Source organism: Canis lupus, chromosome 18, assembly GCF_003254725.2.
Source record: "Canis lupus dingo isolate Sandy chromosome 18, ASM325472v2, whole genome shotgun sequence".
In the NCBI taxonomy this organism is placed as follows: Eukaryota; Metazoa; Chordata; class Mammalia; order Carnivora; family Canidae; genus Canis; species Canis lupus.
Window position 1 is genome coordinate 29492951 of NC_064260.1, and position 26807 is coordinate 29519757.

Genomic DNA, 26807 nt, shown 5'->3' on the forward strand with positions numbered 1-26807 from the left:
CACTTCCACTTAATCCAAATTCTAATTTCCCCAATTCTCTCAATAATATACTACATATACAGCTGTTATTTTATTTTATGACCCAGGATCTATAAACTAGAATCATTCATTACTTTAACTGGTCATGGATTTGATTCTCTTTCAAAGCAGAATAGTTTCCCCAAGAATGTTCTGCCTTTTGTGACATTGAAGTCTATGCAATTGAGGTTTCAGAATCTGCTTTTCCCGCAGCAGCATGGTTTTTTGTTCTGTTTCATTTCGTTTCCTACAAGTAGGAATGCGCATGTAAATTTAGTATATGAATTAGAATGATAAAAGCCAGCTCTTTCTAGTTTGTGCCCAATTCAGTGGATAACTACGTTAAAAATAATAGCACTGTTTTTTAAAATTTTCCTCAGAAATCTCATTTGTGCTTTATAATACGGGTTACTTAAATGTAAAAGGTAATATGCACAGTAATATTTAAAAAGAAAACATAAACTCTTATCACACACTCTGTCTCTCCCATTAACTTTTCCACAAAAATTAAGCCAGTTGATTTCATCTAAAAAGTAATAAAGGTTTTATTTTGAAGCAATTTCACTAATATATATCACTGCTGAAACTGATTAGTGTGATTTATTGTATACTTTCCTAAAATGCAACAAAATATAATTATTGGATTTTCTGGACTGTGCTTTAGTATGTAAAAATTGGCACACATTTATCTACCCTGTAATTTCATGGTGTTACAATGTTATTACTCAATAATGACTTAGCAATTACTCTATAATTACCCTATCACTGAATAGTAATTATCACATAATTAGAGGATCAATTTCCAAAGATTGGGAAAAAATACAGCAATTTGGGCCGTGTAAACAGTGATTGTAAACTTACATGTATTTATAAGATTATTGCTTGCATATAAAATAAAACCAATAAACATAATTTAGAATCCTATAACTAGATTGCAAGACAAGTTGAGGATTAAGAAATAAGTACTAGTGTGCTTATATTAATGGAGCAATTATTCACTTCTCATTAAAAACCTATTAGTAAAACATTGTTGTTGTTTATAATATATAATGTGCACACTTGGAAAACAGTTGGCATTAGGAATTATTAAATGGTAGTTTTTATTAGTGGGAAAACAATAAATGAAATGCAGCCAAAGAGGATTTCCTCCATATGTCATTGTACAAAAATATTCAAGCATAAAATATGGTAACAATTTGAATAAAAATCCAAATATGAATATATAAAATGAAATAATTTGAGTTTTATTGGTTTTTCTTTTTTTTCTTTTTGTTTTTTGTTTTTGTTTTTTTTGCTTGTGCTGCATGCTGCTGTGAGTAAATATTCGGTGATATGATTTCTCTTAAAATCAGAATTCTGAAGCAAAAAAATTTCATTTAAATCTAGCCAAAATACTACAGATCCCCCAGTTTAATTATTAATTCCAGAATATTAAACTTTTATTTTTGCTTTTTTACACTACAAATTTCCCCCTCCTCAACCGTCTCTAAAGTGTTTCCTGGGAGGATTGATGATCTTTTGTAACTGCCTCAGATAAAGGACTTTAATATTTTCTACTTTTCATCTTGAAATCACACTGGCAATGTGAACTTTTGAAAGTATATTAATGGAGCTGTAGCACAGGCAACAGGTAGAGAGAACCAGATGGAATCATATACATCCTGGGATCCCTGGGTGGCTCAGTGGTTTAGTGCCTGCCTTTGGCCCAGGGCCTGATCCTGGAAACGCAGGATGGAGTCCCACATCGGGCTCCCTGCATGGAGCCTGCTTCTCCCTCTACCTGTGTCTCTGCCTCTCTATCTGTGTCTCTCATGAATAAATAAATAGAATGTTTAAAAAAAAAAAAAAAGGAATCTTATACATCCTAACATCAGAGACTCCTTGAACCATTACCTGTGTGTAGAGTATAAATAGGAACGAAGTCCCTCCTTTCAGGACTTCCACAGTCATTATTCCCTCTCTGGAATCTTCCACCCATCCTCACATTATAGATATAGATGTCTATCTATCTATCTATCTATATCTATCTATCTATCTATCTATCTATCTATCTATCTATCATCTATCACCTATCATCTTCTATCTATTTATCTATCATCTATCTATCATCTATTTATCTTTTTTTTAGAGAGAGAGAGAGAGACAGAGTGTGTGTGTGCAAGCAGGGGAGGGGAAGGCAGAGAGAGAGAGAATTTCTCTCAGACTCCCCACTGAGCCCCACTTGGAGGCTTGATCCCACAACCCTGAGATCTTGACCTGAGCCGAAACCAAGAGTCGGACACTTAAACACCTGAACGAGCCAGGCGCCCCAAAGATATTTTCTTACAAGCCAGGTCATCTCTTTCATTTACAGTCTTATTTTCAAGTAATGTGTTATTATTTAAAAACTGTTCCCTTGATTAAACTCCTTAACCCTTTTCTAGCAACTCTCGAATGACAGACTTTGAGGCAGACTGTGAGTAGTCTACAAGCAGGTCTTCTTGACAGAAATGGCACTTCTAGAAAATTACTTGCAATTCCCTTATGAACTTCCAATTCACCTATTTGGATTGTAGGTTCTTGGAAATTTGCTACGGATGTTATCAGGTAAATGTGCCTGGTAAATAGATAAACCGGTATTGGAGCCCCTAAGTGAGATGGAAAGTCAGTACAGGGCAGAACCCCAGTGAAATTGGTAAAAGTGGATTGAGAATAGGTGAATCCTAAGAACGACAAGGTGATGTCGTTGGCAGTGGCAGGTCTTACGTGGTACCTTGAAGACCAGTGATGCTTAACTCCAACTGGCAGTGCTGTGGTATCTGAGAAAAATGTCAGTTTTCATCTGCGTGGAGGATCTCATCCATGGGACCTATACTGTTGGAGAACAGTGAGAGCTATAGTTCTTGGTGAGGGAGGGGTCGTGAGGGGTGATGTCCCCTCCCAATACCTCTCCCTTTGCCAGGAACTCAGATGGTCCTCTTGACAATCCCCGGGGGACAGTAGAGCAGGATGACTGGCCTCATTTTACACTTGGGGAAATGCCAGTTTTAAGATATCAATTTTCTCCAGGTTGATCTACAGGTTCAATGCAGGAGAAATCATTTCCCCCAAAAAATTCTTTATCCACATTAAAAAAAAAAATTCTATTTCTTATGATTTTACCTAATGATGTCATTCACTCAATTGCATTATCATTCCACTGAAACAACCATGCAGTCAATATTGGTCATTTAGTATATGCATCCTTGTATGATTATTATTTTTAACACAGGTGTTTTATATCTTTTAATAAATAGAAAGAACTGTTAAAATCAGGGATGGGTTTTTACAATTCTCTATCCTCAGTGTCTTGCATAGTGATCTGCACAGAGTTGGTGCTCAGTAATTAGAAATGTGAGCCTTAGTGAGTTAAGGAGATTAAAATCAGCATTATGTTTCTCCCCATTTTATTGAAGTGTAAATGAGAAAAAAAAGTAATATATCTAAAGTGCACAATGTGATGATTTGATGATTTGATATGTGTGCACTTGTGATATGCTTCCCACAATCAAGTTAATTAACATCAACTCACATACTTTTTCTTTCTTTCTTTTCTTTCTTTCTTTCTTTCTTTCTTTCTTTCTTTCTTTCTTTCTTCTTTCTTTCTTCTTTCTTTCTTTCTTTCTTTCTTCTTTCTTTCTTCTTTCTTTCTTTCTTTCTTTCTTTTTTTTTTTTTTTAGAATGCTTGGGATCTCCTCTCAGCCAGTTTCTAGTATATAATACAGTGGCATTAACTATAGTCCCCATACTTGTACATCAGACCCTGAAGAACTCATTTATTTTATAACTGAAATTTGTATCCTTTTTGACTAACTTCTCCCCTATTTCTCCCTCTCCTCAGCCCCTGACAGCCACCATTCTGTATCAATGAGTTCAGCTTTCTCGTTTTTGCTTTTGTTTAAATTTCTCATATAAGTAATGCCATGCATATTTGCCTTTCTCTGCCTCACTTATTCCACTTAGCATAACATCCTCTAGCTTCATCCATGTTGCAAACGGCAAGATTTCTTTCTTCTGTGTGGCTGAATAATACACCATTTTGATATATAGTCCGCAGTGAGACTGCCGGATAATATGATTGGTCTTGGCAATTTTTTTTAATACAATAGGAAAAGCACAGACAACAAATCTAAATTAAACAAGTGAGATTATATTAAACTAAAAAGCTCCTGCACAGACTGGAACATTCAGTAAAATGAAAAGACAACCTATGGAATGGGAGAAAAATTTACAAATCATGTATCTCATAAAGAGTTAAAATCCAAAAAATATAAAGAACTCATATAAAGAATTCAATAGGAAAATGAACAAAATAAAACCCCAAACAAACAAAATCAAATAATCTCATTAAAAATAAGCAAAGGAAAAATAAATAAATAAATGAAAATAAGCAAAGGACTAGAGTGGACATTTTTCCAGAGAAGATACACTCGTGGCCAACAGGTACATGAAAACATGCTAAACGTCACTAATCATTAGGGAAATGGAAATCAGAACCACAATGAGATATCACTTCATACCTACTAGAATGACTACTATAAAAAAGACAAGAGATACAAGTGCTGTGGAGGATGTGGAGAAAAGGAGACCTTTGAGCACTCTTGGTGGGAATGTAAACTATTTTTCACTATGAAAAATATTATGGAGGTTCCTGAAAAAATTAAAAATAGAACTACCATATGATCCATCAATCCCATTTCTGAGTATAAATCAAAGGAAACAAAAATCACTATTTCAGGGAAATCTGGGCCCTCATGTTCATGGCAGCATTATCATAATAGCCACAATATGGAAATAACCTCAGAATTAAATTTTAAAAAATCCACTTATAGCTTTATTATATCCTGACGTGTCCATCTTGAGTCTTGCTTCAGAAGAGCAGCTTGCCCTAAGAGCAACGTTCTATTCTCTTTTTAGATCGATGATTTTGTTTTGCTGCATATTCAAAAACAATTTAAGTGGTTATTTGCAGTTGTTTTGAAACTCCAAGTAAGTGGAACGGTTTGGGTTCTCTCCCTGTTGGTCCAGACGGTCATTAATGCTACTCTAGACCAGTCGCATCTGGGGGACAGGTGCACCTACCCCCACCTGGCCGTCACATGGCTGGAGTCTTGCTGATGCTGTGTGACTGACCAGCTGCTCTGAGCCTTGATTTGAGCCAACTGCCAAAAGGTTCTGGAGTCATTTATGTGAGTGTTGTCCATGTTTCCTGGGGAGTGTTACTTGAATCTCTCTCAAACTCATAACTCATATAACTCTCAACTCTCATAAAACACTAAAGATGAATAGAAAAATTCAGGCAAATGTCACTCCTCCCTAACTTAAGGTAGGTAGGACACAAGATAAGTGAGTCCCGTGCCTCAGGAAGGAGGGAACAGTGTACAAAACTCCAGAAGGAACAGTAGGCCTTCCTGCCACTTCCTCCCTGTCTCCACCCTCCGTCCTGTCCTCTGTCCTCTGAAGACACACAAGGGTGTAAGTCCTGTGTCGGCAGCAGCTCTGTCCTGTAAATGAGTAGTGGAGGCCTGTGATTCCAGAAGCTGAGGGCTGGAGTGTCCTGAGTGAGCAGTCTTGTTCTGTGATTTTCACTAGTGTGTTGTATTTCTCACTGTATGCTTGATATCTATTCTATTTAAGAAAGCAACTGAAATGTAACAACTAAGTCGCTTTTCATTAATAAAAATATACACTCATAATATTTTCAAATAACAGAATTCTCAAAAATAAATTTAACAAAGGCAGTACTACATGGCTACACTGAAAATTATTAAACAAGTGAGTAAAATTAAAGAATAATTAAATCAATATAAAGATATGTATTCATGGACTGAAAAACACAACATAATTAAGATGCCAATTTTCTAAAAATTGATCTGCAGATTCAATGCTAGAAAAATCATTTTCCCTAAAAACTATTTAATAAAGACTGAAAATCTGATTTTTAAATTGTACATAAAAAGGGAAAAGCCTATAATATACAAAGCAATCTTAGAAAAGAAGAGCAGAGTTTGGCTTCAAGATTTACTAAAAAGGTACAATAATCAGGAAAGTATGGTATTGGTATATGAGCAAATAGATAAATGGAACATGGGAGAAAGCCCTGAAATAGAGTCAAAGTAAAATGACTGTTGGATTTTTGATGATGGCATCATAACCATCCAAAAGGGAAAGGAATGATTTTTATGAATAATCTTAGAAGAACTGGCTGTCTATGAACCAAAAACTATACCTCTATTCCTACCTCGCATCTTAAACAAAAATTAAAAAGAAATAGATCATGAGTCTAAATTTGATGTTAGAGGAAAATGTGGGAAATTTCTTTGAGATTTGGTAATAAGCAATATATTTTAAAGACCACACTGAAAGCAATAAATAAAAAAAAAAATACATGAATCTCCTTCAAACTTAAAAATGTCTCCTCATGGGGGTGCGTGCAGCATGGAGCCCTCTGTTTAACCTCTGCCTCTTGGTTTCTGCTCAGGTTGTGATCTCATGGGCCCTGGATCAAGTTTGGAGTCTGCTTGGTATTCCTTCCCTCTGCCCTCCCCCTACTCTCTCTCTCTTTTTTTTTCTTTTTTTTCTCTCTTTTTTTCAAATAAATAAATAAATCTTAAACAAACAAACAGACAAACAAACAAACAAAAAAAACAGTTTCCTTGTCCAAAGGCATCAATAATAAAATGAATTTATCTGGGCTACATGAAAGATTATTACAACTCAGTAATAAAATGACATGAAAAGTTGGATGAAAAATAGGCAGATGATTTGAACAATCAGTTCAGGGAAAAAGATATAAGTATGGACAATGAGCCCCTGGAAAATGGCCCAGTATCATTATTAATGATGGAAATGTAAATAAAGCCATAGTGAGATACTACTACACACGTCTCAGATGTCAGATGGACAAAATGTAAAAATCTAATAATAACACCAAATGTGGAGCAACTTAAACTCTTCTATGTTGTTGGTGGAAATATTTACAAACTTGTATGTTTGATGCAACTACTCTGAGAAAAGTTCTGTCACTTTCATATGGAATTAAGATATATATCCAGCCTGTGACTAGAAATTCAAAATTTAGTTTTCCAAGAGAAATGAAAATACACATCCACAAAAGGAGACTTATACAAAATGATCATTGCAGCACCAGATTTGAAACACCCCAAATGTCAACTAATAAAGAATGAGCTAATGGTGGTATATTCACAGAATAAAATATCACTCATCATGATGATGATGCAAACTACTGGTTATATGCAACATGGATGGATCCAATTTATCAATCTAAGTGGAACAAATCTTGCACAAGAGTGCATATCCTCTTTTTTCTTTTCTTTTCTTTTCTTTTCTTTTCTTTTCTTTTCTTTTCTTTTCTTTTCTTCTTTTCTTTCTTTTCTTTCTTTCTTTCTTTCTTTCTTTCTTTCTTTCTTTCTTTCTTTCTTTCTTTCCTGAAGCTCTAGAACTGTCAAATGAAATCTGTGATTAAAGAAGAGAGTGATGGCTACATGTGGGGCTAAGATGGTGGGAACTTCCCTGGATGATGGTAATATTCTGTATCCTGACAGGCATCTTGTTTACAACAGGGGTATGCATCTCTCAAAACTAAGCAAATGCACTAAGATCTGTGTACTTCAATATATGTAAATTTTGCATAGAATTGCTAAATAAATATTGAACATTAGGTAACAATACACATTACACATCCTGAAGTATTTAAGGAAAGTATACAGAAGCCTGCAACTTATTTGAAGAAAAAACAAACAAAAAAACATTGACTCTGACTTTGTACTCTTCATGAGAAAATAGAGACTCTACAAAATTGAAGAAGATATTTGGAAAGCATATATCTGGTAAGGGTCAACATTTAGAACATATGGGGAACTCCTTAAAGTCACCAACAGGAACAACACTCAATTTAAAAATGGCCCAAGAATTTAAATAGGCATTTTTTTTCAAAGAAAATACACAAGTGGCCAGTAAGTCCAAGAAAAGATACTCAAGATCACTAATCACTAAGGAAAAGCAAATTAAAACTATAATGAGGCAGCCCGGGTGGCTCAGCAGTTTATCACCACCTTCAACCCAGGGCCTGATCCTGGAGTCCCGGGATTGAGTCCCACATCAGGCTCCCTGCATGGAGCCTGCTTCTCCCTCTGCCTGTGTCTCTGCCTCTCTCTGTGTGTCTCTCATGAATAAGTAAAAAAATCTTAAAAAAAAAAAAACTGTAATGAAATACTACTACACACTCATTAGTATGGCTATTTTTTAAAAAATTACACATGGAATGACCACATCTTTCAGCAATTATGCTTTGAGATACATATCCAAGATAACTGAAAGCAGGAATGGCTCAAATATATACTTGTACACCAATGTTCATAGCAACATTATTCACAATACCCCAAAAGTGAAAACAATGCAAATGTCCATGAACAAAATGTGGCATACACAAGCAATGGAATATTATTTAGCTTTAAAAAGGAATGGCATTAAAAAAAATGGTATTTTAATACATGCTAAGAAATGAGTGAACTTTCAAAGCATTATGCCAAGTGGAATTAGCCAGACACAAAAGGAAAAATATTGTATAATTCTGCATATATGAATTACCTAGACTGGACAAGTTCCTAATATAGAAAATAGGGGTATGCATAAGTCACTAAGGTTGATAGGAGAGAATGGAGAGTTATTATTTATTTATTTTTTTTTTTAGTGAGAGAGCGAGAGTGCAAGTAGGGGGAAGGGGGAGGCAGAGAGGGAGAGGGAGAAAGAGACTCTTAAGCAGGTTCCACGTCCAACACAGAGCCTGATGCGGGGCTCGATCTCATGACCCTGAGATCATGACCTGAGCTGAAATCAAGACTCAGACACTTAACCGACTGAGCCACCCATGTGCCCCAAGAGTTATTATTTAGAGTAGAAAATTTGTGTGTGTGATGATGAAAATGTTAGGGAAGCAGAGAGTGGTGATGATTACACAACATTATGAATGTACTTAATGTCACACTTAAGGTACACTTAAGAAAAATGGTACACTTAATTGTACAATTTATACACTTAAAAATGGTTAAAGCAGCAAATTATATGTATTATATGTTACCACAATTTAAAAAATAAATCCCGAAACAGATTACAAATAAAACTATAAAATCTGAAACTAAAATTTCTAGATTCAAACATAGGGTAAAATCTTCCTTACTTTGCTTAGGCCAAGGTTTCTTACAGCAAAAATAACAGATAAAAAAATAATAATTTAAAAATTGGACCCCATCAAGAGTAAATGCCATCAGTTATATAATAAGGCAATCCACAGGCTGAAAGAAAATATTCAAAACACATAAATCATACAAAGGATTTGAATTCAGAATATATGTAAACCTGTTACAACTCAATGAGAAGATAATTAGCTGAATTAAATAAGAGGCAAAAGGTTTGCTTAGCTGCTTCACAAAAGAAGATATACAAATGGCCAATATGCACATCAAAAGACACTCAATGATATTAGAGAAATGCAGTTGAAATAATAAAGGTGATTTTTTTTTAAGCAGAAAAATCAACATTAAACAACAACAAAAAAACAAATCTGAAAAATCCACACATACATGCACACAAAAGGAGACATGGGTACACATTCATTATAAAGCCAACAATTTTAGAAATCCAATGTGCTATCCATTGTGCAACAGAGCCAGGCAAGTCAAAAATTTTAAAAAGAAAAAAAAAAAAATTTTAAAAAGACAATATCACGTATTTACAAGGGAGTCCCAGTGCCCTCATTGGTGTAAAATGGGTCTCGCTACTTAATAAATCGTTTTAGAGTTCCTTAAAAGTTACACATTCATTTATCACATTATTCTGCTATTTTATTCCTAGATGTACCCTCACAAGTAAAAAATATATATACACCTAAAAAACTTCTGCATAGGGGCACCTAGGTGACTCAGTCCTGTAAGTGACCGACTTTTGATTTTGATCAGGTCATGATCTCAGGGTTGTGAGATTGAGCCTCATGTTGGGCTCTGAGCTGAGTGTCGAGCTTGCTAAGATTGTTTCTCTCCTTCTACCTCCCCCTCAAAAAAAGCTTGTGCACAAATATTCATGTATCATCATTTATATTAGAGATATTTGAAACAAGTCAATATTCATCAAAGTGTGCATGAATGTACAATTTTTTTACATACCTAAAATGGAATAATAATCTACTATAAAAATGAAGTACTGATTCAGAAAATTACATAGATGAATCTCAAAAGCATTATGCACAATGAATATAACCAGGAAAAAATATATTCATATACTATGAATCCATTTATATAAATTTTGAGGAAATTCAAGCTAATCTATAATGGCAGAAATCAAATCATTGCTTCCCTGCTGACAAGGGTGCGTGTAGACCTATGTCACAACAAAACAAAAGAAAAATTGGGGGATGACAGAAGTGTTTATTTGATTGTTTTCATGGTTTAAAAGTTTTGTGTGTGTCTGTGTGTATGTGTACACACATATATACATGTAAAAATTGATAAAATAGTACACTTTCAATATGGGTTGCTTTTTTTACACCAATTATAAATCAGTGAAGATACTTAAAAAAAAAACACTGTTAGTAAGTTGGAAAGACAAGTCCGATGAAACTTTGTAAAGCATGTATCCCATATATAAATTATTCTGGAATATGTAAAGAGCTCTGACAATTCAATAACAACCAAAGAAGACAACAATTCATTTTAAAAAATAGGCAAATATTTGCATAGACACTTCTTCAAAGAGGATGCAAAATTGAGAAACTAGTACATAAAAAGATGAACCCTATCCTTAGTCACCAAGGAAATGCAAATGGATTCTACAGTGAGATATCCCAACACGTACTAGAAAGACTACTAGTCAGAGAACTGACAATGCCAAGAATTAGTGTGGAAGTGGCACAAGTAGAACTGTCACATATAATTGATTAAAAAGCAGTTAGTGTGGCATTTTGTTAGAAAGTCAAACTTATGCTTCCCATCGGACCCATCAATTCCACACCTCTGTATTTTCCCAAGATGACACATGCCTCCACCAAGGCTTATATGCAAATGTTCATAGCAGCTGTATTCTTAATAGCCAAAAAAAAAAAAAGCCAATCATCTGGGAACAGCAGTAAACATATTTTGGTAAACCACTGATTTATAAATTGGTGAAGAATTGTGCTTTGCTCAGACAATGGAATACAATTAAATAAAATAAAAGACAATAAAAAAGGATGCAGCAACCTTAATGAGTCTCAAAAGCTTTATATTAAGTGAAATAAGCCAGACACAATAGATTATATATTATATTATCCCATTTATATGAAATTTGAGGAAAGTCCATACTGATATAATTAGCAGAGGCCTGAAGCTGGGATTGAGGAAGGTGGCTGAATTTGAAGGGGAACGAGGAAGATTATTGTGGTTACAGAAATGTCACATATTTTTGTGGTGGTGACAACTACCTGACTGTACGTATTTGTAAAATCTATTTAACCACACGTGGCATGGAAAAAAATTACTTGCATAAAGTATAACTCAATATAACTGATCAAAAAGAAAACAAAATAATACCAGGTAATTAAGTTGCGATGGCGTAGCACTGTCGACAGGACGCATTTAGAGTTTTGCTCCAAGTCTAGAGGCATCGTCTGCTCTGTCACAATATGTGGAAGAGATTTGGACATCAGATTGGATTATCAAATCAACGACCAGCAATGATTGGGCAGGAGGAGCAGGAAATGGCTAGCATGCAGGAGGCCTTGGTAAAATACGTGGGCCCCGGAGGGTGGAATATAAGCTCCGTAATTATTTAGGAACCTGCAGCACAAGTAAAGTTTTTAGGGGTCCACTTGTTAAGAGCATGCTGGGCTATCCCATATAAATTGGGAAAATTTCCTGAATTCTGGATCCCGTGCCACAATGGGGGAAGCAAAATCCCTGGTAAGCACCCATAAATTCCCTAGGCATATATATGCCCCAGCTAGAAGTTATGTTCCAGCCCATATATCAGTTGGCACTGAAAGAATTTTGCATCAGGCCCAGGCAGAAATGGAAAGCCTTGCCATCTGACCCAGGACGTCTAGTAAATCTCCTGTGTGTCTAATCCTATCCTGGCACCTGCCTCTCAGAAACACCTGAACTATAGGGCGTGACTCCTCTTCCAGGAAATCTTTGCACCACTATCTCCTGTTGGGTGGACTGAAACACTGTCAGGCCTGTACTCCGGTTGGAGGCTCTCTCTACCTAGTTTTGCTTGGTTTCCTTTCTCCTTTGCAGGCTCTGGATGTGCCTGCAGTCCTCCACGATCCTTTGACCCACCCAAACCTTTCTATCTCTCAGGTTTGAGCCCCCCCACCCCAGTTTTTGGCACTCCTAACTGCCTCGGCATCTGCTTCTTGGAATATCCCAACTGGAAAACACGTCCGTGTGAGATTTATGCATGACTGCTCATAGCAATTTCAGACATAATAACCCCAAACTGGAAACAACCTAATCTCTTTTATTGTTGAAACGATAAACAGAAGTAGAATATTGGCACAGTGGAATCCCAGTAAGCAATAAAAAGTAATGGATTACGTATACACCGTAATGTGGATAAATCTCAAGAATATTATGCTGATTGAAAGGAGCTGAACCTAGAACACACCCTGTATGATCCCGTTTATATGACATTTTATAAAAGAAAAAGGCAGATGATCAGTGGTTACGTGCAACCAGGCATAGAGTAGGGATTAACTGGGAAGTGCCACAGGGAGCTTTTTGAAGAAATGGAAATATTCTATTAATTATAGTAATATAGGAGTGTGTGTATTTTTAAAAATTCATTAAAATATACACAGAGCTTTACAATATGTAGGTTATATTTAAATGTATTTTCTTTCTTTCTTTTTTTTTTTTGGTAGAGTGTACATCAGGACAGATTGTAGTTCACAATGATACATGAAAACATGCGTGTGTGCGCACATACAGTTGACCCTTGAGCAACACAGTTTTTTTTTTTTAATTGCTTTTTTGTTGTCTTTTTTTTAAGATTTTATTTTTTATTTCTGCAACACAGGTTTGAACTGTGCAAACCCACTTACAAATTGATTATTTGTTAAAAATACAGTATTATAAATGTATTTTCCTTCCTTATGATTTTAATAACATTTTATTTCCTTTAGCTTACTATAAAGAATACGGTGTATAATACATATACAAAATATGTGTTTTTTATGGAATTGGCAAGGCTTCTAGTCAGCAGTAGGCTATTAGTGGTAAAGTTTTTGGTAGAGTCAAAAGCTATATGCAGATTTTTGGCTGCATGGCGGGGTTGGTGCCCCTAACTCTTGCACTATTCAAGGGTCAACTGTATATACACAAATACATATATAAATAAATGGTTTCTCTCCCCCAAATTCCTTTAATGCTATCCAATTATTTATTTATGTGACACAGGGTTTTGAGAACCTACTTTCTTTCAGGTAAGGGAATACATTCATATGCAAGAGAGAGGAAGTTTTTGTCCTCAAAACCTGCACTTTCATGACACAGAGTTCAGTAACGGAATAGAGAATATGGGGTGTCACTTAAAATGGGCTGTTCATAGAAGGCCTTTGAAAAGGAAATATTGGAAAAAAAATAGATGAGTTAGTTCAAGAAATTAGCCATGAAAATACCTGGGAAAGAGTGTTTGAGGCAAGAGAGACTAGCGCAGAACCTCTGAGAATATAATGCAATTAAGATGTTTCAGATGTCGAAAAGAGGTGGCCATGGTCTGTATCAGTAAGAAGGAAAGTAGTAAGAAATGAGGAAAATTCAGTCCTTGCAGACTGTGGGAAGGACTTCAGATCATCCCGTCTAACAACTGTGGTTCCCTGAGCCCAGGATTTCCAGTGAAGTTCTTCAGAATCCATTTTAAGGACAAAAGTGAAGGGAACAATTAAGATTCCTCATATGTACCTTCTCCTGTCTTCTTTAAGTGACAGCCCAGAAGATCTTTTTTTTTTTTTTTCTATTCAGAGGTTGGATACAACGTTTCATCAAACTTAAAAATTACTAATGGAACAAAACATAAAGGAGATAAATTAAAAATTGATCTGTTAAGTATACATCAGGAACAAAGCAGTATCGTGGACCCTTCATTTATCACTTGAACAAGTGTATGGGGCAGGATATCATCTATTTATCTATCTATCATCTATCTATTCTCTCTCTCTCTCTCTCTCTCTCTCTATATATATATATATATATATATATATATATATTTTTTTTTTTTTTTTTTTTTTAAGAAGCAGCTTAGGACTCCTGGGTGGCTCAGTGGTTGAGCGTCTGCCTTTGGCTCAGATCGTGACCTTGGGGTCCTGGGATCGAGTCCCACATTGGGCTCCCTGCAGGGAAGCTGCTTCTCCCTCTGCCTGTGTCTCTGCCTCTCTCTCTCCCTGTGTCTCTCATGAGTAAATACATAAAAGCTTAAGAAAAAAACAAAAGAAGCAGCTTACACTCAGATAATCTAAGTTGAAAATCCAAGGTCACACAGTTGGCAAGAAAGATGCAAACATAAGCCAGCCTGACTCGGACACCACCTTGGCTCCATTGTAACCATACTCTTGCTCTGTTACTCCCCAGTTGGGAATCCGGCATTCTCAAACCTGGTCATTGCAGTGAAAGGACAAGAGTTCTATGTGGTGATTACCATGACTGACATCTTTTAGAATTATTCTGAACGGTGCCTTGAATCAGGCCATGCTTTCTACTTACAAGGACCCTTACCCAGGATCATACATATAATTAATATAGGTTGGAAGTCCTCAAGACTGATTGATAGCAAAATATATATATATATATTTTTGATAGTAAAATATATTTTTATTTTTTTATTTTTTTTAGTAAAATATATTTTTAAAAGAGGGGCCCTCTCTTATGAAAATGAAATATACAAAAATCAAAGAATTTCAAATTCTTGTTGAAAAGATATGGGATGCAAGAAGTCTCTGTTACTAGAAAGTACCAAGTTTTTTTTTTTTTAATGGTTTTGACAATCTAGAATATTAGCTATCAGCAAACATTTCTGATTATGTCTCTATAAAATTAAATGAATACAAATCTCACTGTAAAGCTCAACTAATTATGACGTCAGCCTCCTTGCTGTATTTGCAACTCGGTTCCTTGAGAACCATTAGCCAGTGAATTCAGTGGTTAAACAAGAAATATCCAAATGGTCAATATCTCTAACAGGTATTACGGTAGCCTTAAGGACCCGAGGCTTATTGATTTTGCTCAAATATGATGGATATCGGAAGCTTCATTAATTCTTTAAAGGCCAGGGGAAAAAATGTATTATTGCTTTTAGGTACACAGGGGCTGAAAGTGTTCAAATACCGGTGAGCTTCAGAATATATATCAAGATAAAAATCAATGTCTTTCAGGTTAATCTTCATTATACATTTACAGTAGTGAGTGGTTGTCTAAGTGTGCCCCAAACCTTCCAATTCGGGCTAAAAAGCATCACTTTCATTCTGGTCAACTCACTCACAGTAGTTAAATTATACAGTATATTGAATTAGGTCTGAAATGAGAACACCAAAATTGATTAGAGGGCTGCCTTATCAGGAAAGATTAAAGGGAATACATATTTATAGCTAAGCTGAAGGGGGAATAGGTTAATTTGTACACATATTTAAATAGAGTAAATGTCAGAGACCAAGAGGAATTACTTATTTTGGTACGAGACAATATACAGCTGGGAGTGTCGGGATGAAATACAGAAAAGGGGCTATCTGGTGAAATTTGAACTGGAAGATATATGCAGTCTTTGTAAGAAAGTAGCAAAACTAAAATGGGTTGACATTGTTCTAAGGAACGTGTTGAGCTTTTACTCAATGAGTGGATGTTTTATGCTTTCGTTGCTAGTGTTTTTACAACAGTTTTTGTGTGGGTGGAGAAGTGGAGGTCTTTGAAAAACTTCTGAGGATCTGTTCTTCTTAGATTTCTTAAAATTTATTTATTTAATTTTTTTAAAGATTTTATTTTTAAGTAATATCGACACCTGATGTGGGGCTCAAACTCACAACCCTAAGATCAAGAGCCACCTGCTTTACTGACCAAGACAGCCAGGCACCCCTGTTTAATTCTAGCTTTTAAGTTAGATGCATCCAGAAACAGGAGGAATATTAAGTAATATATGGATGGTCTGTGATATGTCGAATTGTAGCAAAACTGCATTAATTGAAGTGTATTAAATACTTCAGCATAAAGAATTCCAATATTTGGGATTTGTTTTTTTTTCAATATTTGGGATTTGAATTGACTTCAAAATTATACTCTGCATTCCCTAGAAGAGAGGAGAAACAAACAAAAATAATAACACAATACCAATAACAGTAATAGTGATGCCAATAGAAAAAAATATATATTTTAATTGCATTTTGTCCAGGAGTGTAAATCGTGAATCAATTGTACCTTCATTAGACTATTTTTCGTGGACCTCTCACAGAAGGATCCACACTACATTCTGTGTTATTGTGTTAAAAATAGACTTTTATACAATATAGCCTAAGTGCAAGCCAAAGGTTGTATCTGGTGCTCGACTGAAGAGAGAGTGATCTCTTTGTATGATAGAAGAAAAGGAGTCTGTCTTGGTCGCTTAGACACAAGGATTTTGCTAGGATGATTTTTTTTGGTCTATAGAGAATTAAACTCTAAGTACTGACTTTACAAATCCTGTATGAGATGCACCTCCCTTCTACTTGGATTAACTCCTTGGGTTCTCACACTGTTATACAGATACTTTCGTTGACCCCTATGAAAAGGAAATAAATGAATATAGAAGTATTGTCACTGGCCCAGGATCAGGGACTCAGGAATACAGGAAGTGACGGAGACCTAATCCAGCAAACTCAAACATGTCTGAGGTCTACACCATCTCTGATCCATTTCCCTGTTGTCAACGTAGAGATATTCAGACTGTAATGTGCATCAACATCATCTACAGGCAGGGGTGTAAATCACTTCCCAGCTCCGCACTGGACGGTGTTGCATTTGCATCTTGAAATTGACTGTGGTGGGAGTGTTTATACCACGCAAACAGACAAATGCTATAAATCAGGGTCTTTCTTCTTTTCTTAAAGAGAGATTTCTGGGACCCACTGCAAAGTCTCTGACTCAACCGGTGTAGAATCAGTTCCAATAATTTGCATTCCTCACAAGGTTGCAGGTGATGCTGTTGCTGGTGCTCTGGGACCAAACTTTGAGAACAACTAATCCAACTCTTTTTTTTTTTTCTATATGTTGATAGGTTTATTAAAGAGATTGAACAATACATCGAGGCACTATGTGTCTATAAAATCATGATTATCTTGGCTTTTAATTGGATATCAAATCATGTAAAATTAATATTTCATCACATTTTAGGAGACTATAGACAACTTTAAACTAGTAAAGAAAAAATATTAATCAATTAATTTATTAATTATTAATTTATTTTAATTAATTAATTAATTAATATTAGAGAGGGAGGGAGAGAGAGAAAATGAAGAGGTTATGGAGGAGCAAAGGGAGAGGGAGATAGAGAATCTTACACAGGCTCTAGACCAGTGCAGGGCCCACTGCGGGGTCCATCTCACAACCCAGAGGCCCTGTCCTGAGCCAAAAGCAAGAATGGGATACTTAACCAACCAACCTTACCCAGGTACCCCAAAAAATACAAAGCTTTATTAATGGGATGGGGAAAAATCAGGTACACATTTATTAGGCGATTAGGTTGATTTGTTAGATGAAATATATAGTCTCTTTTAAGATTTTATTTATTTATTCATTCTTGATAGACATAGAGAGAGAGGCAGAGACACTGGCAGAGAGGGAAGCAGGCCCCATGCAGGGAGCCCGATGTAGAACCCGATCCCAGGACTCCAGGATCAGGCCCTGGGCCACAGGCAGGCACTGAACCGCTGAGCCACCCAGGGATCCCCTATAGTCTCTTTTATTAATGTGACTTTTTTTATACTTTAAATTGGACTAAGCTTTTGCTTAATAATAGAAAATATTAACCTATATCTTTCTGTAGACTGGAAAAAACATGGCAAGTTAGTACCTGAACTTCCATACTAGTTCTTAAGAGTTACAAGAAAAATAAAGTTAGTGTGTAGTCTCAGCAGTTTTAATATACATAAGAATTGCATTCTTGAATTTACACATAAGCTTATTGTCCCTATTTATTTCAATCTCAATTCTCCCAAATTTCAGTGGTTCATTCCCATACAATATTCTTAAGTATTAAAATTATTTATGTATGCCAAAAGTCAAAAGAGGGAAAATCTAGTGTGTGAATGACAATAAAGAATAATAAAAATCAAATATTAAACATTTGAGTAAATTTATGGATATATTTAAAGAAATGTAATAATTTATAACTGTCATTAAAAATCTGGCTCAATTTTGCTTTTCCTATTGCTCAAACCTTTATGAAAATAACCATATATTGAATACAATTTGGAAGCATCTTAATTTAAGTGAGTAGCTTTCTAAGAAAACATTTGAAAATTAAAAGAAATTATAAAATGGTAACTTACATTACTTTATGAAATTATAAATAGAAACTCTATTGGGTATTGTCCCCTACGTTGAAATGTACACAGGCGGCTTTGTTCTCTAGATAGATGATAGATAGATAGATAGATAGATAGATAGATAGATAGATGATAGATAAATAGATAATAAATGACATGATAGATATAAGGATAGGTACAGAGATATATAAGTATAGATATAAATAAAGACAGAAATAAAGGTATAGATAGGGGTATAGATATAGATAGGTCTAAATATATCTCTCTATAGTTTTTTGAAATGTTTTGTTTTGCCTCCAAATCTCCAACCTAGTTTATTTGTGAAACACACACAGGATTTTCCAGGACTTTGAGATATCGTCCAAAACAAACAGGAATAACTCCAACGTGGACTATAGATGGCAAATCATGGCTCGTGGGCAACGCAGAACGAAGAAACCTGACCAGTGCAGAAAGTCCTGTCTTTTCCCACTCACACATCTCCCCAGTTATACAGATGTCTGCATTCACTCTACAATTTAAATAATTGTTTAAAAGACACTCTCCAGTGTCAGTGCCTGAACCTATCTACTTATACTCACAGACACAGACATGTATGTAACATATCTATATGCATATACAGAGGGAGAGTCTGAGAGTATCTTTAAAAGCCAAAATATTTTTTAAAAGATTTTATTTATTCATGAGAGACAACAGAGACACAGGCAGAGGGAGAAGCAGACCCCCTACAGGGAGCCTAATGCGGGGCGGGGGGTGGCGGGGGGGGGGGGACTTGACCCCAGGCCCCTGGGGTCATGCCCTGAGCTGAAGCCAGATGCTCAACTGCTGAGCCACCCAGGTATCCCTAAAAGACAAAATATTTAGGAAAAAAATAGTTTGATCCTGTCTTCTGTGCTTCAGGGATCCCCCACTGTCAAACTCCAAGGTACCCACAGTGTACGCACAAGAGGCATACAGAGCATTGGCAAACAAGGTGGGCCTGCTGTGTGTTTTGAATTAGATACAATTATTGGAACTGGTCCTAGAAGATAGTTTGTGATTGTTAAAACTGCATGTGTGTCAAGTACAATTTCAGTGTTAAACTTAGCTCTGTTATTCTTAGAGGCATAGGATGCTGCACACTCTACACTTGTCTCAGATCCATGCTTATTGTTACCTTATAAAGAGGCCACATATATCCTTAGGACTGTCAGGATTAAATCACTGGGATGTTGGAAGGATCGTCTAGCTTGGGATTTACATACCCATCCTGCCTCCTTGTTTCCTTCTTGATTAGTAAGTTTTATAGAATCTGTTTTTGTTTTTGTTTTTGTTTTTAAGGGGCTGCTAAGTGAATCATTCCTCTTAAAAGCAGTGCATCTTTAGGGAACTTGATGAAATGTGTCAAGACTTCATGGTCAAATCACGTAGAACCCTTCTTTGAGCTTCATCAATCACCTGAGTTGAAAAGCATCATGAAACAGTTAAGCTTCTTTTGGTGATAAGAGAGGAATAAAATATCTTAAGCTCTTGGTTCCAAATGTACAACATGATATGAGTTGGAAAGGAAGGCAGACTCCTTGCTTTTTGGCTCCAAATCTCCTCATTGCTGGCTGCTGTGAAAGAAGTATGTTTTCAGCAGGCAGCAATTGACAGGGATGCATAAGCTGTTTTGGCAAACAGGTTTGCATTTGGCCTTTTCCAGCTGATGCGCCAAGATGATGTAAAGGCCCCCAAATAAATTAACCATCTTTTAGAAAATTGCCTTCCCACCTTTAAAGTCAATGAACACATAGGACACACTGGAAAAAAAAAAAAAAGATTCAAAGTAGAAGCAAACAATAACAAAAAGATAGCTGAGAGAAGAAGAACATTAAGGCGAATTAATTTCCACCTGTCACACTGGAAAAACAATTTAACCCTTGTTTATTAAATGCTTACAGTATGCTGGTCAATGAGCTGACAATTCGAATACAGAGCTTTCGTTCTAATGGAGAGACGGGGCATATTAACAAGCACTGATAATGTGATGAATGATGTATTCATAGTATGAACAAAAAGCACAGAGCATGTGGAACATGGTTAGTTGCTACTCTTACCTGCTTTGCTATGTATCTTTCTTTGGGGAAGACTTTTTTTTATTTTTTATTTTTTCTAGTTTTTAACATTTATTGAAGATTCTTGCCCAAACCTGTTTATATCATGATGGTTACAAACTTTCCAATTCTTTATTTCTTTATTTTTTATTTATTTATGAGAATACACAGAGAGGAGAGAGAGAGAGAGAGAGGCAGAGACACAGGCAGAGGGAGAAGCAGGCTCCACGCAGGGAGCCCGATGTGGGACTCGATCCCGGGTCTCCAGGATCAGGCCCTGGGCTGAAGGCAGGAGCTAAATCAATGAGCCACCCGGGGTGCCCCAAACTTTCCAACTCTACTAACCTTTCCAATACCTCTTGGAGGGGGGCAGGGAATCTCATAATCCAAAAACCCATGACAATAAAACAATGTCGGAAACTGCCATGAACACGCAAGACAAGTGAATAACACGTCTTTTCTAAGAGACACAGGGCTATACATTCAGGAAGTACACAAAAAAAGTAAAAATGAAGCAAGCAAACACACTAAATTATATACATTAAATGTACAGCAGTTTGTAGGTCAATCATATTTAAGTCAAGTGGTTTTAAAAAAAGAATCATGCCAAAAGAAAGTCATGATATTTGGCTTAATCCTGAGTTAAGAATATTAACAATAATAATTAACAGACTGCAATGACTGTTATATACAAAGAATGATTTTCTGTACGGGTTTAAACGCTAGTACATTTTGTATTTATGATTTAGGAGCAGCCTTCAACATTTTTAAGTAGAAGAAACATACATAACAGCTATAAGTGGAAAGAATCCTGGCCAAGTATCCTGTGTTTTTATTGCAGAGACACACAATAGCAGTCTCGGGTTATTAAGAAAACATCACAAAGTGTTGTTTTGTATATTAACAGTATGTTTTGGGTAGTGGGGGAAAGAATAAGAGCTTTCTGTTTGGTTTAAAATACTCAACACTGTCATAGTTGAAAAGTAACCCAGACTGCAAACCCTTTTTTTTTTTTTAAGCTTAAATCATAAATCTAAATCATATACCAAGTTGTTGGTCCAAATTGTGTAGGATATCTTAAACTTAAATTGCATTCTACTAACCAAAATGAGTGTATTTCTGTAAGCATAGTTATGTTGAAATAAAGTTATATAAAGCAAAAAATTAGTAAATAAATAAATAAATAATAAAATATTCAACATTTAAAATAAAATAAATAAAATAAAATAAAATAAAATAAAATAAAATAAAATAAAATAAAATATAAAATAGGGCAGCCCTGGTGGCTCAGTGGTTTGGCGCCGACTTCAGCCCAGGGCATGATCCTGGAGACCTGGGATCGAGTCCCATGTCGGGCTCCCTGCATGGAGCCTGCTCCTCCCTCTGCCTCTCTCTCTCTCTCTCTCTGTGTTTCTCATGAATAAATAAATAAAATATTAAAAAAATATATATAAAATAATAACATAAAAAATAAAATAAAATAAAAAATAATAAATAAAAATAATAAAATAACAAAATAAAAGAATAACATAAAAATAAAAGAAAAATAAGAAAAGAATAAAGAATAAAAGATAAAGAAAAGAACAAAGAAAAGAACAAAAGAAAGAAAAAGAAAAGGAAAGAAAAAATAAAAGAATAAAAGTAATAAAATAATAAAATAAAAATAAAATAATAAATAAAATAATAAAATAAAAATAAAATAATAAAATATAATAACAAAAGAAAATAAAAATAAAATAATAAAATGAATAAAATAATAAAATAAAAATAAAAATAAAATATTATAAAATATTATAAAATAATAAAATAATAAAATAAAAGTAAAATAAAATAATAAATAAAAATAAAATAAAAATAAAATAATAAAGTATTATGAAATATTATAAATAATAAAATAATAAAATAAAATAAAAATAATAAAATAAAATTAATAAAATAAAATAAAATAATAAATAAAATACTCAACATGTCCAAATGCTGACAGCGGAAGGGGAGCACCTGGAAGAGTCCTGCCGGGAAGGGATCCGCATGCAATCACACCTGTTTTCTACGCCCCCTCTGGGATGCTCGGCCCAGGCTCCCACTTGAGAGGAACCGCTGAGGTCACCTTCGGAAAGGTGACATGGGTCGTAGGAAGCGGCGTGCACGACGGCTTGCCCTTCACAGCCGAGCACCCCGCGCCCCAGCCTCCCCGCAGCCGCACCTGCCCGGGCCGTGCCCTGCGGGGTCGCGGTGCAGCCACCTGCCGGCTCAGGGGCTCCCTGCACGGCCCCTGGCAGCACTGCAGCCTTGTGCTCGGTATTACAGCCTCACTGGGGGCTTCCCCTTGCCACCTGACTCCTGCGAACCCATCTGAGGCCCAGCATGTTGGGGGGACGGGGGTGCAGGCAGGTAGCGAGAGGAGCAGACGCTTTCTCCTCCGTGTCTCAGGTGCCCAGGCTTGTCCTGCATGGAATTGCAGGCGGACTTCTCCCCGGGACCCCCGAACCCCTGACCCCCCGACCCCCTGACAACATAGGCCTCCTGTGGCGAGTCCCCCACCTGTATCCTCCCAGTCTGGCTGCAAATCTGGACCAGGAGGCAAACGCAGCATCTGGAGCTGAAGTGGTCAATAACAATAACAATAACAATAACAATAACAATAACACAGTATCAACTCCCCAGGAGAGCCTTAGACCCAACAGGGGCAGGTACCTCCACCCTCAGGTAGAGCAGCCACATCAGGAAGATAGCTTGTTTGTTTCCAGAACTTTCTGGGGACATATTCCCCTTGTCCATCTTTCTTTTTTGTGACTGTGTGAGAATCTTGGCCTCCTCTGCAGTGACAGGAACGGTCGCCTTTGGATCGGGGTCAGCATATTTGCAGAGTCTGCTAAATTACATCCAATTTTCCTGGCCTTTGGTGCTCAGCATCAGCTGCTGGCACCAGGCCCACAGGATGTCTCCGTGAAGCAGATGTGCTGGTGGCAGTTCAGAAGGGACTCGAGGAATCCTGTATCTTCTTCCCAAGTCTTACTCTTCCATTGCCTTGCACTGAGTCTTTTCCACCTTCGGCTTGGCACAGTTCTTTTTGACTTTTGCTTTCTCCATCTCCATAGAGAAATCAAGGTTGACAAAAAGAAAATATTGACTGCTGAAATGTGGGCAGGACGTTTCTTATCTCTGTCCCACTGAGTGATGACTAGAAGAGAATGTGAAGCTCTCTCCATCACTACGTAGAGTTGAGTAAAAAACTCGTCTCTACTCTGTGCTCTAAGGAATAGGTGCAGAAGAGGGTCATCAAATGAAGGACCCCCACTGGCCAGAAAGAAAAATACAATGAAAAAGGCAAAAAAAAAAAAAAAAAAAAAAAGAAAAAGAAAAATACAATGAAATGAGTATACGTCTCTGGGTAGTACTGCTCAGAGACTATGTATGTCCCATTCTAATGCATTCAAACTAAAAAAAAAAAAAAAAATTGTATTCCCATAGTTCAGAAGTGGGACATGAACATGAATCAAAACAAAGAGCCAGAAAGGACAGTTGTCAGTTCGTTCTCACATGAATCTTACAGAACCAGGTAAAGAGGAAGAGACACAGGAAAGGTGTCGTAATGCAGGTAGGACTTTGTTCAACTTTGACAGATCAGTACACAGAAGGTCATAGAGAAGCAGGGGATGTTTTATTTTTTTAATTTTTTTTAAAGATGTTATTTATTTATTCATGAGAGACACAGAGAGGGAAAGAGGCAGAGACACAGGCAGGGGGAGAAGCAGGCTCCATGTGGGAGCCCGACGTGGGACTCGATCCTGGATCTCCAGGATCACACCCTGGGCTGAAGGCGGCGCTAAACCACTGAGCCCCCCGGGATGCCCCAGGGGATGTTTTAATGTGAAAGCCATTACTGATAATGTGCACGGATGCAGACACCAGAAGATTCAGGGATTCCCCCTCCCCCAGAGGAGTTTAAGTCTCCTGGACAACAAGGCCCACATAAAATAGCTTTAAAATGAGTTAAAAATAAAGATCAGGTGGAGATTTTATTGAAACTATCAATACAAACTTTCAATTATTAGGAAATATTGAGGATGTGGGAGATGGATGCAACGTAGCTTTTATAAAAGTGATAGCTCGGATATCAAAATGTATGATTTGTCCAGACATTCTCCTTATATTAAATTAAATATTGAATTAAATTGTTTTTCAAAAAAAAAATCAAAACCAGTTAAAGAGATTTAGTATTCTATTAGTCTGTACATGGCTGTTGTTGCAGGCATGAGAGGGCTTGAGCTGCAGTAGGAAACTATTTAGGATGGCTTGAAGAAAGTTCTGCCTCAAAGAAAGGAGCTGGAGCAGAAGCACTTGAAGCTGATTTTAGATCTCCAAATGCATGGCTTTTGCTCTTTTGCATGAAAATATATATTATATTATATATGCATAGGCCGTATTTCTTCCATATATAACGGGGATTTCCGGCATCTAAAATTAAAAGTTAGAAATGGGCTATTGATGTCCACTAAAAAAAGGTAGAATTATGTACAATAATACTGACATATAAAATTTGTTCCAACTGAAATGATCTCCTGTTTAAGGTTTCATGATAGAGATTTTAAAGATGAATTTGGAAACCTTTGTTAGAGGAAAAATTAAAAATTCACAAATACCTCTCTTGGTCATATTTCCAATTTCAGTCCATTTATCAAAAGAACTTATTCAGCAAGTTGGCCTCCACCATTGGAAGAGCTGCCAAGCTCACCATATTTAATTTATACAGAAGAAAATTATATTTTTAAATATCACAGTCCTCTTTTTCTGTTGCCACGGTTGGAAGTTACAGTATAAATAGTCTCAGATTTACGGATTTTTTATGATCCAGATGTGGTTTTCTTTCCAACCTGGTCAGAGCTGTTGGTGATTAGATGAAAAACAAATAAATTATATTCATTAGGAATCAAAACTAATTGAAGGGATACACTAGGATCTAAATGGGTAATACCAAGAGCAAATACTTGCAGAGGTTCAATTTAATTAAAGACTTAAAAGTCAAGAAATGAATCTACTCTGAATGTTGATCATGCTACTCCGTCCCTACTACTACCACTTGGCCCAGGCCATCCGTGTTACCATCCTCACCTGGATTACGCAGACAGCTCCCTAAGTGTCCTGATGGCCACTGCCTTAGTTTCCTCTACCATACATTTCCTGTGCAGCTGTGCTTCAGCCACAGGACTCCCTTTCCATTACTGTAACACGCAGATCTGTGGGTGCTCTGTGGGCCGTTTCTGTGCTGGGGGGAGGGGGGGGCGCTGCTTTCTGCTCCCCTAGCCCTGGTTGCTTCTTGTCATCTGCTCTCTGCTCATAGGTTACCACCTCTGCAAGGTGGTACTTGACCATTCTTTTTAAATTGCTCCTCACCCACTTCACACTCTCACATTGTTCATGATCTTCAAAAGATGTATTAGTAGAATCATTTTTTATGCAGAAAAAAAAAACCACACAAAATGCAAAATACATTTTCCAACCACACAAAGGAGGGGTATGAGTAGAGAGAGGTGTCTGTTCATCCAGCCCCAGCCCCCAGCCCATGTGGTTTTGGCAGCAATAGGGGTGTGGAGTAATGGCCGCACAAGTAAAAAGTGTGTATGTGTGTGTGTGTGTGTGTGTGTGTGTATGGGAAGGAGAGGGGTGCAAAAGCAGTGGGGAGTGGTGTGGGGGAAAGGGACAGATGAGGTCAGCACTGGGAATGCTGTAGGTGGGAGGTCACTGCATAAGATTTCTTGTTGATCATACCACTGTGGACATCTCTGCCCCTCAGCAGGACTAGCGTCTTGGCAGTCATGGTGACAGCAACACTGGAAGTGAGAACACCCCCAGTGCTCTTGGTAGGAAGCTCCATGGTGAAGTCCCCAACCGGCAGCAATGAATCCTGGATAATAGAGCCTTTCTGGCCCCCAAAGGTCAGCCCATTCACACACATACAAAAACTAGACTGGTCTTTGCCTACCTGGACACCGACCTCAGCTGGAGTGATGCTGACGAAGGCTTTCCCTGGGACGGTGGTTCAGAGGGTGAGGCCATATGGCCCCCGATGGCCTGACCTGACAGGTGACCTCTGCCCTGAGGTTGTGGATATAGATATTCTGGGGGGGGGGGGTGTTGGT